Below are 16339 nucleotides of genomic sequence, written 5' to 3' on the forward strand. Positions count from 1 at the left end.
TTAATGCCTATATTCAATAGCTACATGGACATAATACATTATATAGTAACGTTTAAAAAATAAAAAAATATTGTAATGCGCTGTGCTCATCAACACTTGAAATACTTACTTATAATTCATAAACTACGCGTCCTAAATTCGATTTTTATGTATCGAAATACTAAAATCATATAATGTAAAAACAGTGTTTATAACAATCTTGTTAATCTACTAATATATACTGTTTGCCGAATGGCCATTGATGTTGCGGATTTTACTTGTTTAATAAAAAAATATTTATATCCTCCTTTGAATAATATGTGAAATTAAAACGGATAACAACTAGAAACTGTAGAAACCACGTAAAAAGTATATATTTTCAAAAACATTAATACTTTTTGAAATAATAAGTGGTTTGTGATAGAAGAATTTCCCGTGATATAATACTATTAATACTAATATTAAAATTAATATAAATCATTCTGTATTATATTTGTACTAGCATTATGTTTAAAAATCATTCGAATACATACTTATTCGAATAATTATCTTGATAATGCTTTGCACTATTTAATTCCCATCAAAATTAATTAAAAAGAATGCAGCTTACAATACATTAATGTAAAAAACAATTAAAATTCTTAAACATACAAACATCAAACTAATATACAACTATAATATTTCAAAATACCTAGACTACCATTAAAAACATATTAAAAATACAAGGAACACGATCCTCAAATCATATACACTGAAAAGCATATAATTTTAGAATTTGAGCAAACAAATATTGGTTTTACATTTGTTTTTTTGTTTGTATTAGACTAGAAAATATTCACTAAATACACAAGTATCTATTATAAACTATAAATTAGAATTATCTGTACAGGAAATAATTTTAAAAAATATTTTGGCTCATTTTGAACATTTTTTAATTTGTTGCAGTTAAGACATGCATTAAATGTTTATACACACTACTGTGATGGCGATGAATATTCAATCAGAATCCAAACCTTCCAATACAATATTTAAGTCAAATTACTAAAGCCCCCTTTATTGTCTCAAAAAAACTTAAAAATCTAACTGTAAAAAATATAGATAAAAATGTATACAAATATCTCGAACCTTTACAGCTATCCTCATAATCCTCTCATCGCCGACGTAACAGTTAGTATAATATCCAGTGCTCGAATTGGGAGACGGCACAAACTTATGTCCAAAATAATTTTTATTAAAATGTGGATTTCAATTTATAATATAACGAATTTTACAATTTATAGTATCAAAATTATTTTTGATAATAGGTAGTTTATTAATTTATTATTTTTATTATATTATTATTATTATCACTTCTATGGCCCCTTTATATATTATTTTTTTTTAGTTTGCTTATTAATTAATTAAAATATCAGTAATATCACACTGTTCTTTGCCTATAATTAATTGTACATATCTATTCTGTGGGATAGTATGAAAGCAGAATTAAAATATCTGTGCAGCTGAAAAGTGGTATTCAAAATATAAGTAAGGTTGGCAAGAGGGTGGGGCAAAGCCCCCCACGGGTCTCTGTTAAATAATTTTCACTTGGAACGCAGTTTTTAAATTGTTGGATTGAGCTCCTTTACTTAATTTTTCCCAATTCAAGCACTGATAATATCCTAAATGCCTCCGAAGAACAACCAAAACGTAAATAGTGCTGCGACCTACTGGATGAAATACAGCCACATCATGTTTAATAATGTTTTGCCATAAAATCAAAGTTATATAATTATACATAATATTTCTTAACAAACGTAAGAATCGAGAATAAAAATCTAATAACAAAATAACTTCAAATCATTTTACAAAACTTAAATAAGAAGCAACATTTTTTCAAATTTATTTATCGTTAAACGATTTATTCTTACCGATAATATTTTAATCATTTGTACATGCAATTATTAATTTTATTATTTTTATTAACTGGCTAAACTATCTGCTAAATATAACAATATATAAATAAATGTGAAAAAAACTATTCAATTAACGTTGTATTAAAATTTATCAACGTAAAAAATGGACTGCTTTTTAGAAGAAAAACAACTATTTTTTTGTACAATTTGTAAACATCATTTTCACATACAATTTTTTCATTTCTCATATGAGAATACACTGGAAAATGAAGTTATTTGTGTGTGGTGTCTGCAAAATGCCATTTTCACAAACAAATTGCTTAATTTCACACATGAAAATACACTAGATAAAAGAATAGTAAGCAAATTTCACAATAAAGTATTCCTATCGAAAAAAATATTTACTCAAACGTTAACAATCACCGAAACACAGGTAATACCTACAAATAACGTCAAACTAAATGGATTCAACAAAAAACATCAAAAAGACAAAAATGTTGGATATTATTTGTTTGTAATTATTATTATTAGTATTATTATTATTATTAATTATAATACCACCCCGTACAATTCAGTTTCATAATCATTGTCCTTATACTAGAATTCTTTTTTTTTGTCTACAATATACAATATCATCGTTATGAACTTCTAACTTATAAGTCAATACCACAGTACCGTAGAAGATTGTAAATAGGTTCGTAGTAATATTAGCTTAAAATTAGTTTAAATATATCTTTAAAATTTCATTGTGTATAAAAAAAATTGTTATGCCCTTATGATCAATAATTTTTAATTAAAAAAAAGTATCTAAAACTGTTGTTTTCAATAACTCGTAAAAAATGAACGAGGCCTTAAAATATTTGAAAATAGTATAATAACTAAATGTCTAGAAAATGGTAATATTATATTATCATTAAGTGATGACCTATAGTTAACCTAGTAACTTCGCAGTTTAATATTGAAACATTTTTTTTTTTTGATATACCTACGAAGTGTTTTCAAACAAAAAAATCACACATTGTAAAACCAATACACTTATCGATATGCTCAGAATGTAAAATTCATTTTATTTAATAATAACGTCAATCACAAGGTACTCCACTACTTGATATACTTATGTTGTTTATGTTAGACAAAATAAATAGTAATATTGTCTATTTTATTGTTCATATACAACTAATAATACAATAATAATATAATAATACGTATATTTAAGATTTCATAATAAATTAAATATACCTTATAGAATTCCCATTGAGCGAAAAATGATCAAAAAATAACGGTTTCTTCGCTATTATATGGTAATCTGCAGCATTCATTAATGAGGTATGTATATATTATTATTTTTTAATGTGAAATTGAACGTGTACTTATTTAAGTTATTAATAATGCGTAATAAATGATTTTGGAATTTTGGATTATTACGAATATTATGAATAAAATAATATTATAATTTATAAGCTAAATAATGAGTGCCATATCAAGTGAACAACACAGTCGTATATTTAGTTTTATCTGTTTTAAAATTGCATAACAATCATAACATACCTCTTACACCAAGTTGTTCACATTTCACTTGTTGGTTTTAATATTAAATAGAATTACTAAATATTATTAGTAATATTTTTTATAATATTTATTACATTTCTTATTAATTTTTACCAAACTAAAAGGGAATATAATTTCCTATGTTTGAGCGTGGATTTAAAAAAAAATCAAATATTGTCAAATATTACAAATTTAAAATGCTCATAATTTACATTAAACATAAAAAATGTTGTTATCTTTTAATATCTAATTCCAGGATATTTAATATAATTAATTAATTATTATTATTATTATATATAATACCTGATTTTAACTTAAAATTTTAAAATTAAAGTTAAACGTTTTTTAAAATGTGCTTAATACCGATGTATTTTAATATTTATGTATTGAAAGGTAAAAAAAAATTAAAAGGTTAATTAAATAAAAGGTACATAATAAAATCACATACAAAAAAAATATATTATAGGTCACACGACAAACACTAAACCACAATCTTATATTTACATATTGCTATTAATTTTATATTTATTGAGGAAGCAAATAACAATTATCAACTTCTGCATTTTAAATAGCAATTTAATTTTAATTTCATAACAAACACTCATTGGTAAAATGTATAAGTCTTTTTTAATAATAAAATATAAAAACAATATATATATATATATATATATGCGAGTGTGTGTGTGTGTATTGTGTGTATATTTACACACAATATTATTATTTTAGATTTTAAAAACTGAAGAATTTTACTAATAGAAAATTGAATTCAGTTGTTACTAAAGCAAACATTCGCAACACTTTTTATAATCGAGAAAAACAAAAAAAAAATTACATAAAACGAGAATTTTCACGTAATTCTGATTTTATTGATATAACTCGAGAACTATAGAGTATAAATACTTGAAATTTTCACTAAATATTTAAAATTTCATTTTCATTATGTAATAACAATTTTCAAAAATTATTAATCCTTTTTAGATTGTTGGCGTATAACATATTTAAATATATTATTTTACATTTGTTTTCTATAAATAACTCGATGAGTCGAATGATTCGCTCGATTTAAGTTCTTGAAAATGTATAATACAAAATCCACATAAGTGTTTATATATCTATATAAAAATTGTAAAATTATAATTATTTTTAATTAACATATGAAGTTGTAATCTTAATGAAAATTGTAAACTATTTCGTAGTAAGAAATTCATATATACTTTTCTTTTTTATCTAGGTTTTAAAAATTAAATACCTAAAAAATTCCATATAAGTAGTTCATACTGAAACCAGAAATCTAAAAATATATAATTAATTTTTTTTATGGATATTTTAATTTAAATTTAGATGAAATTACTTATTTAAGCAATAAATAACGTATGTTATTTATTATTTTGTTTATAATTTAAATTAAAATTATTTTATTATTAATTTAAAATTATATCAACCTACCATAATAGTAAAAGTAAAAATCCTACTTCAATAGCTATATTGTAGTATAAACATGTATTATAAATATATATGTAAATATCATAAAATTGATTTAATTGATTGAAAGTGATTTTTGATTTTAGAATTTTCAAATACCTATACTTAAAGATTGTGATGTTTTCAAATTATTGAGATTTGTTGTACTATTTAAGAAATGTCCAGTGAAGACGCGTTATTTTTTTTTTTAATGAGAATCCCTTTTCTACTATTATGATTATTTAGCAAATAATTTTTCTCAACGTTTTTAAAAAAATTTTAGTAATTTTGAATTATTAATCTTTGTGTAGGTACTAAGAACAAAAGGTCAATGATAATAGTAATCGGTAAAAAACGACTCGGAAAAAAACGACTAAATGAAAAATGTTAATTTTGGTTAAAAGTTATTAAAATAATTGTCGTTATAAATAAAATTATTTTTAAATTAGGTACATAGAAATTCGAAAGCACGCTTGTTGAAATAAACTTTACATTTATATTAATTTTTTTAATATGTTCCTAAGTTATATATTATTAGAAGTAAGACTTCAACAATAATACACATGTGTTGTGATAAACCAAATTTTATCGTTAAAAATGTAATCGTATTTTATACCTTGATCGTTCGACGTGAATACGCGATACTTTACGGAAATTTAATAATTAACTAAAAATTATTGACTTTTTATATTATATTTAGGCTGCATCCGAATTGCATGCAAAAAAAAAATGTCCAAATTGCATTCCATCTTTTAGAGGGGCCTGTCCGAATTGCATGACATCTCTTAGAGGGGTTTGTCCGAATTGCATGCAGTGTACCTACCTATTACTACCTACAAGTTTATCTTTATTTATCATACACTTACGTACAGAACTTAGACTTGATTTTTGATTTTTCTATTTTTTTTTTAAAAAAAATCATGAATAGAAACGCTTTATGCTTTATGATATGGTTGTTATAACTGATTAGTTTCTAGATTAAAATATTTTGTAAGCATTATTATATTAATATGAAATAATATTAAAATAAAAGATGTATTAGAGCTACACCTAAAGTATCCGTTTCGGCTCTCGCATTTCACTTGAAGGTGGTCGTAGGTTAGGATATAGGAATAAAAAAAATCATAGAAATATTTAAGTGCATATTTGACATATTTATCATTAAAGATTTTTTGTTGCAAGCATATACTAAAAATATCAATAAAAAAACAGACATTTTTAAGTGCATATTGGATATAAAGTTGATTTGTCGGAAATATCATCTATACACCAAATCAGAAAACCAAAAATAATATTTATCCTCATGCTCAATGTTAGCATTAGGCAACCAAACTTAACACGGATGCATTTTGTACGAGCAACGAAGTGCACAGGATAGCTAGTTATATATATACTTGCACTATATTGTATATTATCAAAAAAAATTCACCAAATTTTAAAATATTTTTTTTAAAAAAAAAAATAGAAAAATAAAATTTAAGTTGTGCACGTAAGTGCATGATAAATAAAGATTAACTTGTAGGTGATAATAGGTAGGTACACGGCATGCAATTCGGACAGACTTCTCTAAGAAACGGCATGCAATTCGGACATTCCAATTTATGTTTATTTTCTTGGCACGCAATTCGGATGCACCGTATACTTATACTTTATTAATACCTATTTGAAATTTTAAAGTTAAATGCATTTAACGTTTTTTGTCGTGTATACTATTCAATATGATATCTATATAGATTTTTTTTATTATTATTTATTTATAAAATGTCGTTTTTTTCCGTGTCATTTTTATCCTAGATTCATGTCATCCATGACAGTTAATAAATAAATGTATGTGGAATTATACAATAAACTTAATAAATACCTTTTTAACCAAATTGTATATTTTAAATAAAAAATAACGATATTATATATGTATATATATAAAAATAAGCTCAAGTTCAATCAATTGCATTACCGTATTGTTGTTAGTACACAATATGACAATAATTTAACCTTAATATGTAACACATCAAGGCGAGTTTCCCGCTTTATGTATAAGTTTTATTTATATTTGGTTGAAATGAAATTGCCACGCCACCTGAATTGAAGCCCTTAACAATATTTACCTCGAAAAAAAAATATATTGTTGTTTTATTACCAACTATATAATATGTTGGTCATTAAGTAGATGATTAATTTTTCTACCCCTAAATACACCACTAAAGCTAACCTAAATTTAGTAAAGACTTATACCGTAAAGTATTGTGTATTCAGCATCCGCGACAATAATAATATTCATGAGTCTAATTTGTGGGCGGCTTTTTCTATCAAGCATCTCTGACAAAACTTTATTACCATTTAAGATTTTAAGCTTATGATTACTATCAAAATATCAAAATATGTATAGAATGTTTAATTTCAAATAAAGTTAAAAAATATGATTTATACAATAAAATATAAAATATGGTCTCGTGCAAGAATAAGTCGTCGCGGCAGATTAAGACCTGTACAGTGCACAGTGTGGGGTGAGCACGGGGAATCGTCACCGCAGCGTTGCTTTCTTTTCATCAAATTCAAGTGTCCGTTTAATTGAATTGCCGTCAGCCTATGTATTTCCTTGTCGTCGACGACGTAAGCACAATAAAAGCGCGTAAAACCCACCACCGCTGGACGACAATAATAATATTGTACAAACAATTACTATAATATAACAACTACAAGTGTTTGGTGGTCGTGTTTTTACCGCGCGTCGTGTGTATTACAATTGTGTTTGCGGCGATGACGACGACGACGACTCGTAAATAACAATGGTATAATAATAACAAAACTGCGATGAGCGGCACAGTCCATATTTATCGACTGCCGGTACATCACAAAACTACTGTTGTAGTGTAATGTTGTGACTCGAACGATCGTCTGTTGTCTAAAAGTCTATAGTATCCGAACGATTATATATATATATATATATATATATGTATATATAGCTACCTATTTATCTATTTATTATATTGTTATTTTTCAGAATTTAATATAACAACTCAAAAAACTTAATGATGTAATAATATATTTTATATTATAAGCGATGTATAGAATATTTATAATTCGACATCGAGCTTTAGAAATGTTTCTATTTAAAAAGAATATTCAATCATATTTGCACAATAGCTTAAAAAGAGTGTCTAATAACAGAAATCAACACCTTGGCGGCTTGGCTTATGAATTATTAATACAAATTCGAGATTTTCAAGAAACGTGAAAACAAGCTTTAATTCATTTTTTTACTCGGTTTAAGTAAGCCTCCACACAATAATAATTGTCTAACAATATTAATCGGAAAAAAGTAATTAACGAGGACAAACTATATACTAATCACACTATACTTATTACTATGCTTTTTCTTCCAGTGAGAGCAGCAAATAGTTCCATGCAATTTTACTCTCTCTTTTATTTCTTACTTCTCTCTTATTTTTCCATACACAGTTCCTTAAACCATAGAAAAATCCTTTTACCATGTTTGTAAAATAAAATCGTCAACGCACGAAACTATTTTTGTGGTGTAATACCTATGTATTTGTAGCTATAGTAGATGAATGTATAAACGGCTTATAAAATCCAAATAAACCCTTAGTAAAATACTAAATAATATACTTTCTTAACGCGTCTAAATAACTATATCGCCAAAAGTTGCCACCGCGAACAATGCTTTAAATTGTTTACTTAGTTGTCTGTGGAGCTATGTATATAACTACCTTATTGGAAATCAAGTACAATTATTGGGAAATAGCAAAAATTTTCACAATGTACACCTAAACAAAAAAAAATTATTTACTATTCTGTCGAAAATCTATTCTTATAATGTCATAATAATTAACAGATAACATTGCAAAATGTATAATATACTTAGATACATACATCACCCTCAATTATGAAATTACCAATATAACAACTAGTAAAAAAAGACATGTTGTTGTCAAACTTTTAGGACTAAATTTCCAAAAGTACATACCGCTTTCAATCCTTAATTAACATAATAATCATTTAACATTAAATACGATATAGGTACTTACGAGATACACATTGTAATCAAACTTTTTTGTAATTATGTCTGCAGCATAATCAATTTCATATTACATATTGCTGTTTAACGATACAGAGCTCAAACCGGAATGATAAACGTGAAGAGCGAAACCGCTGGTGCATTATAGACTATCTAGCATTGTGTGACGGACGAACGCACGGAAATGACGGTGGCGAATGTTTGGAACAACACAATGCACTCGATGTCACCCTTGGCGATCCTCCTGTGTATTATATACACACGACATAGGGTGTCTATATATATATATATTAATATTAATATTAATATTAATATATATATAACATTATAACGTATAAGTGATTTAACCCATATATCCAAAACAATTTTTGAAGAACGAAAACTATGAAAATAGTTTTGTTAAAAATTATTTAAAGAATGCTAGGTACATAATATTTTGGGAGCTAATACAATATTTTAACTATTTTTCATGTTAAAAAATACCAGTATATTGTATTATTGTCTATAAAAAATTATAATTCTATTTTTCATTTCCCGAGTGGGGATTTATTTAATAATATAAAAAATTATTTAACAAAATAAAGTAATAACAGTAGTAATAAACGTTCAACAACTTGTTTAAAACACTAGTTCCCAATGGTTTATAATTAAATTCTTTTAGTTTAATCTTGATCACTCTGGTCCACTCAAACTAACATATATAATTATACACTAGGTAATACACTATTTAACTGTTCGACTTTAATCATTTATCAATGACCATATTTTCTACTCGAGAATAATACACAAAACTGATATAACTATTAGATATTAACAATATAATATAATATACTTAAATTACCTAATTAAATAATAGAATGACTCAATCCGAAAAAAAAAACAAACATATTTTGTACTTTTTTTACCAGTTTATAATAGAATAATAAGAGAATATTTTAAAAGAAATCCGCTAGACTTATATCACTTGAAATCGGTTATGATGGATATCATATTCTATGTCAACGTATAATAATTTATTTGAAAAAGAAATATGTCGATAACGACGAGGACGACAAATGCACAGAAAATGTAACGCATTGTATAAAAATATATGTGAATTGCAATATTCCGTCGTTTACTGTGACACTCGTGTCATTGACGATTGCCACGTAGCAATTATAGTTTAAGAGTATTGTACGGTTGAAGCAAATATTTGCCCTGCAAAGCGTAGGGGTGATGGGAGAGGATCAAAATGTGAGAGAGGGCGCAGATAGGATATTATATAATTGAGTTACATGCGTGGTGCGAACAGCGTTCCTAAGAACACTTTTAACACATACTGTCTATTATTTTGGAATATTATCGGAAATAATAATAATTTATTAACATCATCACTGTCATGTGATTGACTAGTACTGTGCAACAACATAATATATGGTACCTTGTTAATAATTATAATATACAGTGTATATTATACAGAGTGATTCAACGATTGATTTTCTCGGGCTGTCCTATAGTAAATTCCTAGATTAGGTAATACTCAGTGGTAACTTATAGCAAAAGACAATTACATATCAATTCCCCAAAAGCATAAGCAAACATACTCTAAATATTTTAATGAATTACTCTAATTTTCATTTTTCGCATACCACATACATATTATATTCATTATAAATTTTTAGTATTTTTTATTTTAGATTCTAAGCAGAGCGTGTATATTTAATTATATTATAATGAATTTATTGATTTTACAATGTTAATATGTGCGTTTTTGTGTGTGTATATGCATATACACAATAATTAGAAGTCGATTAAATACTTCGAATTTCAAATTTGAGGATGATTTTGGATAGAAAATCGTGTCTTATTTTTACTTTAGGAAGATCAAAATTAATAATTCCAAAATTTAAAAATAAAACAAACAAAAATTTAGGAAAACTGGAATTTTTACACAAAACTGTTTTTTTTTTGTGTAACTAAATCTTAGTATTTATTAAATTAATTGTCACAAATATTTTATACATAATATGTTTAAACTTAAAATCGAGCTTAACAAAGATCTTCAAAATCATGAAAATTTATAAGCTATATAACAAATTTATGAGGATTTATCCATTGCGATATCTCCTGAAAAATGGAAATATCATAATTCTGGTTTTTTAATAAGATACACAGAGGCAAGAACTTCAAATATTTCATGTTTTAATTTATTTTAATGTTTTGGAAAAAAAGTTAAAATATATATTATTTTTTTTAAAAAAATTGAAAAAGCTATTTTGTAGAATTTATTTTTCTGAAAATATTGACGTTTCAATATTTTAAATTCATTAATCTCCTGGTTTTTAATATTTTTTATAGTTTCGAAACAAACTGCGAATTATTTAATACGATAGTGGTATCATTGTATCAAATATACACTGCGTATACAAATAATACAATATCACAATAAAAGAAACTGCTAAAATCCTAAATAAACGTTTCTTTAAGTAAAATTACAAAGTAAGAATAAATCATTAATATTATCAGTAGTTTATAAAGGTACCTTTTGATATAAGTAAGTAATATAAAATATTTTATTTTATTGTTCGATAAAAAACCATAATTTGTTGTATAATAGAATAATATATTTTATTATAAGATCATAAATATGTTGAAATATTGACTGAGAGTAGAGCAAAAAGTTTAGGGACAACATAGAAAAAGAATATAATTATAAAAAGATAGCATACTACTTCTATAAATAAGCCTAATAATAGTAGGAAAGATAGAAAGAAGTTCTAAACAAAGATAGCAACATTTCTAGAAAAATATAGCTTATTAGGTAGTTGTCAGTTGATGCTATAATAAAAAAATATAGTTGAAACTTGAAAGTATGAACTCTGTAGTCTCCAGGTGTCACAATATATCAGTTTTTAAAATAGAATTATAACTTGGGTTATAATTAAATAGTATTTCATTTCAAAACACTATGAATATGGTTTCCTATGCTATTGCTTAGTCAATATATACTTTTGGAATTTGTGTCATATTAGATTGCTTAGAACTGCAATATACTATTTACAGTTAACATAAAGTACATGCCACATGGTATGGTACTATGGTATACTAAATTACTAAATTTAAAATAGCGCTAAGCTATGAAATAAATTAATGAAATTATATTTGTATAGCTATACCTAGTGTACCTAAGCTTCCATTTAACCATGATTATAGTACTCGCCTAAAACCTAATATTTTTAAGAGTAAAAAAATATTATTAGAAAAAAATATTCAGTTAATATTAGTGTAAATTTATATTCACTAAATTTATTATTTGTAATTATAATTTGCATAAACAATTTAAAAACCTATAGCCTGGACAAAAATCATATTAATTAATATAAGATAAAACCTTTTGTATTAATAATGATACCAACCACAGTATCAATCTATTTATACATTATTCATATAATCATACTGATTTATCTTATTATTTATTTTTATTTTTTAACATTTGTACGGAAATACTTATTTTTTATATAATATGTACTTAATGCATTAAGTTAAGACTGAATGTGTTTACATATGACTATATGAGTAAGTATGTAAAAAATACTTTGGTAGATCTGTTGACTGTAGTTGTCAATCATTAAGAATTTTGTAAAATTGAAAAAAAAGTAATGATATTATTATTGGTTATCCATTTTTAGTTTCTAACAATATTGATACTAAGCAACCTATAAGACTAAAACAGAGTACGGGGAATGGCACAGTTCATAAAAAATTAATAAAATCATAAGCCATCATTCTGACAAAGATACAATATATAAGTACGAAACTTTTATTCGTATTTATTATGAAGAAAATTCAATACGTCGTAATAATATATAACACATTAAGTACCTACACCCTACGTATATTCAGTGGTGATCCAAGGGAGTGGTAAAAGGGTAAATACCCTTCCCTTGAGACAAAGGCAGATCCAGCATGTATTTACGGTCGGGGCACTTTATTGGAAAAATTATATAATATAGATACATCCCCCCACCAAAAAAAAAAACAATATAATAAAAATGTATGTTTTTTAATACTATGTTTTCCAACGGGAGTGGCACTTGCCCCCGATGCCCCCCTGAATCCGCTCTTGCCTTGAGCTAATTAAATTTAAATTTTATAAATTTATAATAGTATAAAAATGTTGTCATTGATACCAATTTGTAAGAATAAATTCTAAATGATGAATATTATAATAAGTAAATAATAAAAGTAATAAATGTTTATATTAATAAGTATGTTATTAAGTAGGTATGAATAGGTATCTGATGGAAATATTTTAATTACCCCCCCCTTGATGAATTTCTGGATCCGCCCCTGCGTATATTCCAACAGACTACGATGTCAAAGTTCCAAATGTTTTTATTAATTATAAACCAGACCTGTTTGTCACCAAACAAATGTCGTTGTCTGTGTAATTTTACTAAACTAAACTTTTTTTTCTTAAACTACAACTTACCTCTCGATGTTCATCGATGCATACACCTATACTGGTGTGCATCTGCCAAAATTCTTCTCGTATAGACAACCGTAGAAAGACTGATATGAAAACAAATATAGCACGATAACAGTATTATGATCTGCGGGTTTTAAAAACTTTTATGCATAATAATATGGAAACGATTTGTGCACGACGGTTCCGATCCCGACATCACACGCGTCACGCCTGTAGTAGTTGTGGTCGAGAAACGATAGTCGGTCGGTAAGTTTGAGTAGGTACACAAGACGAACTTGCGACGGTTGTACCGCAGTGATATCAGTAAAAGTACGACTACTCTCAGCACGTAACGACGTTAACAATACTAAATAGTAAATTACTAATAAGTAATAAGTAAGTTTATAAGTAATAATAAGAAATATTATGTAGCAGACCCGCGATATGCGTTATGACTGACGTTTTATCAAGAAAAACCCAGTATATGTTGTTGTTGTCGAATTCGCGCTGGTAAATATAAAATACAAATATACAATCATTAGTGTTTTCCATGTAAACGAATACGATAATAATATTATGTTGTTACTGGTTATCAATAGTTGTAAGACTATAACGGTACACCTATTCCGAAGATATTAATAATATGCAATATTGGGTTCGCATAATTTTACTACAAAAATAGTTTTTAATACTCTCTTGCGTTTGAACACCCGATGACGACGGTCTTTTCATATCAAATCGTCAAATATCATATCGGCAATCGAACGCCCACGCCTACCACTAAGCTCTAGCATCTATTAAACGAGTCTAATGAACCCAAACTTTGGGGAGAAGAGGGAACCATCACTATATTACTGAAACACAAGAACCAAAAATGCAAGTAATGAAGTATCTTTAATTTACATCAGAAATAGGGCAGAACATTAAAACAATTAATATAATATAGAGATAGAACAACTTTTATAAAGCAAACTGCCTGTCCAACCGATTGCCTACAGAAGAGACACAGTATACTTTTTAGACATGCCGTTAATTTTCAACAGTAACAACTAACAAGTGTATAAATATGACTGAATACTTTTTTTGGTATATTAAAATTTAAAAGTACTAAATAAGTCTATTTTGTCCGTTTTTAAACACCAAAATAAAACTAAAATATTGGACGGTGACCTCCCAATTCCGCTGGCCGCTGCCGCATGCCCGCATAATATTATTACTAAATTACATATTGCAAAATATTTTATATTATTTTATACAATTTACTTTTAGATAATTCTGTTATAATAATTATTTACGCCATAGGAAATATTTCATTAACTTGTTCTTAAATTATTATTAATTCTTAAATAATAAAAAAAACATTAGGGTGGTTAAAACAAATTTTGAGGAGGCTAAGTCCATCTAAGTCCCCCCTCCTAAGTCCTAGTTTCGCCAATGTTTATACCAATAAATTACTACCTATGTTATACTTTATACACCCGACTGCAAGTGGAAAAGACGATTAGAAAATCTGAAAGGCCGATTGGTCTCGTATAATAAACGACTGCATGCGGTGTGTACTCATATATAGGTGCAGTCGTACAGAGATCTCATTTTGCATTTAGACGACAACAATAAAACTATCAATATAAAAACATTAAAGTCTACAAAGTAATTTACTCGGCGCGTGGTGCATACATATTTCGCGAGTATTTCGACACGTACCGATCGTATAAATCCACATACGGACAGATTGGTCCACGCGGACGCGCTCCATTTCCATTTCAGCGGGCCAATATTGACATTGTATTACTATATATAATACGGCCGTCCGCCGTATAATAAAAATGTGTATTTATCGCTCTCGCGTCTATTAGATTTGCTCTTCATAAAACGAGGACGAGAGCAGTGCAAAGGCAAACACACTCGTAAAAATAGCTCGGGCGCGTGTTTGTATATATACTGCGCGCGTCGCGGGAGGATAACGCGGACCCGCCGGATTGTGGGCGACAACCGAGCACGGACGGGGAATTAATAATAATTATTATTGTCCGCATTCCGCTCATGTCGTCGTCTACTCCGTCTGCAACGTCAAATTATCAATATTATTGTTGTTATTATTATTTATTATATATCGTTTTTGTTGTTGTTGCTGTTACTTTTTGTTCGCGTTGTTGTCATTATAAAAAGGATGTGGGCATTTGGTGCACTATATATGGTAGGTGTATTTGTTTTCATTCTGCGACCCACGCACGGGCAACATAGACAAAACGCGTTCACGAAAAAAAGGTTTTCGTATTATTTCCGAGTTAAATCACATTTGTCTATAGTATTTATATAAATGACAATAATTTTGAGGGTTTGGCAAATCGTCGTCAAAACAAAATGTTATACTCGTTTAAATTTTGTATTTACATATTTTTTTTTACGAATATACGATCATAGTATAATATAATAAATTAAGTATAAACATTTTTTATTTAATGTCTATGCGAGTTAAGTGAGTGAGAGAGAAAGAAATAAACCAAATTGTGATATCCTATTTACATCGTACTAGATTAATCGAAAGTCCTGTAACGAAATGTTTGAATAAGTAATAATAGTAAATACTACAAATAACAGTACGCAAGAAGGAAATAAAATACAAGTTTAGTCTAAAATTCGAGGGAAATGATCCCTTTGATGAGATTGAGGAGGTGGTCGATAAAAATAAGTGTTGGGTGAGAAATTCGTCTCTGTTATTATTATATTTGTCCCTACGTGAAAACTGAAAAGTAAACGCACATTAAATGAGAGCGAGTCTTTATCGCATCTAAGCCATTCCTATTTCATTGGCAATAATATTTCTTAAATGGATTTTTTTTTATTTACATATAAACCAATGTTGACGTACAACAAATAATAGTAAGATAATATAATATTAAAATCCCCTTAATTCGCGGCTATAAAATCTGTAGGAAATCACAAAATTATGCACATTCATCAAACCATTTTAAT

Source organism: Rhopalosiphum maidis, chromosome 3 (genome assembly GCF_003676215.2).
Source record: "Rhopalosiphum maidis isolate BTI-1 chromosome 3, ASM367621v3, whole genome shotgun sequence".
Classification (NCBI taxonomy): domain Eukaryota; kingdom Metazoa; phylum Arthropoda; class Insecta; order Hemiptera; family Aphididae; genus Rhopalosiphum; species Rhopalosiphum maidis.